The sequence below is a fragment of the Ailuropoda melanoleuca genome, chromosome 5 (assembly GCF_002007445.2).
Source record: "Ailuropoda melanoleuca isolate Jingjing chromosome 5, ASM200744v2, whole genome shotgun sequence".
NCBI lineage: Eukaryota > Metazoa > Chordata > Mammalia > Carnivora > Ursidae > Ailuropoda > Ailuropoda melanoleuca.
Window position 1 is genome coordinate 41,841,169 of NC_048222.1, and position 4,853 is coordinate 41,846,021.

Below are 4,853 nucleotides of genomic sequence, written 5' to 3' on the forward strand. Positions count from 1 at the left end.
CCTTCCATTAAGGGTCCCTAGCAACGGAATAAAGACAAATGCTGCTAACTCATATGAGAAGGGAAGGCCAATTGGCGTGTATGAGAGCAAGGGGACTTTCCTACATAGTCTGTTTGGGCATGGGCAAAATGAAGGATTATAGAGTGTGGTTCACGGTTGGCTCGTCTACTTATTTAGCTGGAGGGCAATTATCTTGACTTAATGACCTTTTGTTTCCTCAGAAAAAATCAAACAATCCCACCTCTTGCAGCTGTTGTTTAGATGAGTTCAGTTCATCAAACCTTTACTGAGCACCTCTTCTCTACATGTTAGACAGTGAGCTGGTGCTGGAAAGAAACCTGTGTGACCCCTGCCCTCGGGGAGCCAACAGCCTCATAGGGGAGACCATTACGCTGAGTGTCACGGGAAGAAACTTTATGTTTAAAGAACTTTGATAACTATTGAGTGCTAGAAAAACGCATGGTAATAATGTATTTTGATTATCCAATATGCGTGAATAGTTGGTCTGATTCCTGGCTCTGGGTATTGGTCTAATAAGAATATTTTTTTTAGAATTAAGCATTAAGGCACTTACTGAATATCATTTACCTGAGTATTGATGAACTCACCATCTCCCATAAGGGCATTTTCATGTTGTGCCCACTAGGTGTCTCATTATTTTGCAAGAAAATGGAAAAGCACCATGTTTCCACCTGTGTCAGTAGTCAGCTATACTATAAACATCCAGCTCCCATGGCTAAAATCTCAGCCCCATGCTAGCAAGCATTGTATAAAATGACCATAAGTGTAGTTGCCTCTCATTTGAGAAGTAATGGAAGAAGCTGTCTTTGTGGATTCTCTTTCTCATAAGTCATGCACCTGCAAACTGCTCTCCCAAAGGGCCAGAACTAGTCAGATTTGGAAGCAGGAATTCTTCCACGAAGTGGATACTAAGACCTACAGGCTGCAGCACTGCATCCCCACTGGTTTCCTGGGCTAGAGTTTAGCTGTCATCTGCAGGTGAGCTGATACCCCCAAACCACACCATACTATCTGTGTGCCCAGGCAGGCGTGTTCTTCCCTATTCACTGGTGTCAAAGAAGTTGTTTTCACAATAAAATCCAGGGTCTCTTCCTGCACTGGGAATTTCAAGTTTGTAAATGATATCCAAGTGTTTATCCTAATATTTTCGCCTTTGTCGTGCATGACTTTTCTTTCAATGGCCTATGGTAGAATGCTTTGCCTCTGAATGACAAGAGAGAGAGAAAGGCACCAGATAATGAACAGGAGACCGAATGCCTTCAAAAATCTACTGCAACTTAGGGGCGCCTGGGTGGCTCAGTCTTAAGCATCTGCCTTCGGCTCAGGGCGTGATCCTGGCATTCTGGGATTGAGCCCCACATGGGGTTCCCTGCTTAGCGGGAAGCCTGCTTCTCCCTCTCCCACTCCCCCTGCTGGTGTTTCCTCTCTCACTGTTGTCCAATAAATAAATAAAATCTTAAAAAAAAAAAATCTACTGCAACTTAAAGAGCTCATCTCATCAGGCTTTCACACTCTACTAATGGGAGTGTAAACGGATATAACCTTTCTGCAATGCAATTTGGCAATATCTACCAAGAATGCATTTCAGAAGTTTATATTCCTTTACCCTGTGACTGTCAGGATCCCAAAAGGAAAGGGGTTTCACCAGGGTGGTTCAAAAGAAGAGACTTCAATAAAAAGACTACTTACAGATGGGCAGGCCAGGTTAAAGGAGTAAACAAAGGATGTTGAGGCACGTAAAGAGCAACCGTGGGAAGCTGTTACCATTCCTAGAGCTAAAGGACCGAGGTAGGACATAATCTTGGAATAGAATCCAGTAGGAAGAGCTAGCACAGTGGAGGCTGGACCACCAAGAAAGTAGGCTGGGCTGAAAGTGGGGAGGGGCATGCAGCCACTGCCCCAAAGCAAGGGAGAGAGCGAGGAGGAGATATCCCTACTTCTCTCTCTTCTCAGCCTCTGATCTCCTCTTGGTGACACCCACTGACTGAATCCCAAGGAAGCCAAAGGTGAGGAATTGTGGAGATGCTACCTATAAAGACAGGGAGCAAAATAAAGAAAGACAGAGAAGGGAGTGGGGGATAGGAATGGTAAACAACCAGCACGATCCTATAATTCCATTTCTAGGAATATATCCTAGGGACATAATCAAAGATGGGAGGGAAAAAATTATATGCAATGATGCTCTTCATAGAATTAAGTGTAATAGTGAAAGCAATGAAAACAAGCTAAATTTCCTATAATGGAGAAGAGATATAGAAATTATAGTATACCCATAATTTGGAATATCACTGTGCCATTGTAAGCATGTTTGAAATATCTGTGGTGATATGCAGAAATGCTTATCATAAAATGTTAATTGAAAAAAAAGGGACACAAAACTATATGCATAGTATTAACTCAAATCCTTGAACACCTACATGCAAAGGGAAAAACACTTTATTTATTTTTTGGTTGTCAAATGATCCTTTATTGAAATATTTTCCTTTGTAGTTAACTAGCTGGGCATTCCACTGCACCACTATTGATGTCATCTATGATGTCATGAGGGTGGTGGCCATCCACATTGCAGGCCACAGAATGGGCAGTCCCTAGGATCTCTTTAATAGTTCCAGAGAGTTCTCTGGCTAAAGATCAGTGCCACATCTGTCAGGCAATATTGTTCAATCTCATCTAAGGTGGCATTTCCACTGTGCTTAATGTTTTTCTGCTTCTTTCTGTCTCTTGGTGGTTCCTTGAAGGCTTTGATAATCAGGGCAGAGGCAGAAGGTACCACTTCGATCTGGGCCTGTCTGTTCTGAATGGTCAGTTTGACTGTAATCCTTAGACCCTTCCAATCATGGGTCGCCTTGGTGATGTCGTAACAACCTTTTTTGGACACAGACCCACGGGGCCGATCTTCAAGGGCCAGGGAAGACGTGGCACCAACTTCACCACTGGTGCACCTCGGGGACATGACTTTGGTCTCATTGGGGTCGAACTTAGGAGGCATGGTGGAGGTGGCTGGTGTCGGATGACTGAAGACAGTTACACCTTTGCCTCCCCCGAGCCGAAAGCCAAAAGCGGAAAAAACACTTTTATTTTTTAAAGATTTTATTTATTTATTTGACAAAGAGAGAGAGTACAAGCCCGGAGAGCCGCAGGGAGAAGGAGAAGCAGGCTACCCTCTGACCAAGGAGCCTGATGCAGGACTTGGACTCCATCCCAGGACTCTGAGATCATGACCTGAGCTGAAGGCAGACACTCAACCGACTGAGCCACCCAGGAACCCCGGGAAAAACACTTTAAAACAAACATTTCTTTTTGGTAATGGGGTTTCATTATCTTTTCTTCATAACTTCCAACTTCTTTTTTCCTGTTCACAATAAGCATATGATACTTTTGTGATCAGAGGGAAAAAATCAGTGCCGAAAAGGAGAGTTGACCTCATTGAAATGGACTTTGCTCAATTTAAAATATTGTTGATGGACACAACAATTACTGAAGTAAATTAAAACCAATGGCATGAAGGGTGAACTTCAATCTGTACCTATTTGCTATTTGGACAAAAGGTGAAAGAAAAATCAGTCAATTTCTACATGATATCAATTATCCAGATGGATGATCTTGATTTTTGACTATACTTCTTGTTTTTCTCCTGAATGGCAGGTATCATATTAATTCAGTTTTAGTTTAGGACTCTTCTTATCTTACAACTCTGGAAAATCCAAGAAATTTCTATAACCTAAAAGTTGTTTCTTCTACTGAAATAATAATGTTCTCTCTCTTAAGTTTTATTGTTTAGCATTCTGTATCATTTTAAAACTATATTTTATTTTTTTTACCAATTAGCCAATTAATACACAAATACATTCTTGTTTTAAAGAGTCAAAGAATACGGAAGTTTTCCTCGGCCACCGGGTCACTCCGTCTCCTTCCCCTAGGTAACCTGTTTTCAGTTTGTTATGTAACTCTTAAGACATTTGCTTATCATTCACATGCATATACGTGTAAATAGAAATACATGGTTTTATTTTCATTTTCTAAGTAAATGGTGTCTATACTGTACATCTTATTCTGCAACTTGCTTTTTTGCTCATGTTGAAGCTCTACTTCATTCATTTCCAGTGGTTACACAATGTTCCCCGGTTTGGATATTCTATAGTTTATCTGACCACTTCGCCTATTGAGAGTTATTTAGGTTGTTTTTCGTTACCTGTCATTTCAGACAATGCTGTGGTGACACACTTTGTGCATGCCTCTATTTGCATACATCTGAGCATTATTTCTCTAAGGGAGCAATTGAAAAATGGTATTTTTGGTTTGAAAGGAATATACACTCAAACTTTTACTTTTGGTACTATGCAGCAGGCTTCCATCAAGCTTTATCAATTTACACTTCCAGTAAGATGAAAAGATGCCAAGCCTTGCTAATAATCAGGAAAATGAAAATTAAAATAACAATGGGACACCATTTTTACCATTTTAGGTTCACAAGCTGAAAAAGACAATACAAAGTATAAAGGAGGACAGGGACATGTATCCCCACATAAGGGTCCTTTTCTCAACCAGCATCGAACACATTAGGGAAGGGTCCTTGGAGACTTATGAAAAGTGATTACGCTGGACTCTTGTGATAAATAAAGGACATTTCTGTTTGAGGGTCATTGACTTTTTTTTTTTATGTTTTGTAAGAATGCTGTTAACGTGCAGTCGCCCAGGGCATTCTATCAGTTACTATTGTTTTGTAATTACTAATTCCTTAATTTACTCAGTAGATAAGAACTTCTCCATTTTAATAAGCACGTTGCACTTTCTCATAGGTTGCTTCAATTGGCCTCTGTCTCAGTGACCGT

At 40.8% G+C, this 4,853-nt stretch overlaps 1 pseudogene; it reads right to left on the reverse strand.

Annotated features, from left to right (window-relative positions):
• Window positions 1-2,464: 2,464 nt before the first annotated feature.
• On the reverse strand, window positions 2,465-3,181 carry LOC109488854 (annotated as a pseudogene).
• Between the last annotated feature and the right edge of the window lie 1,672 nt (window positions 3,182-4,853).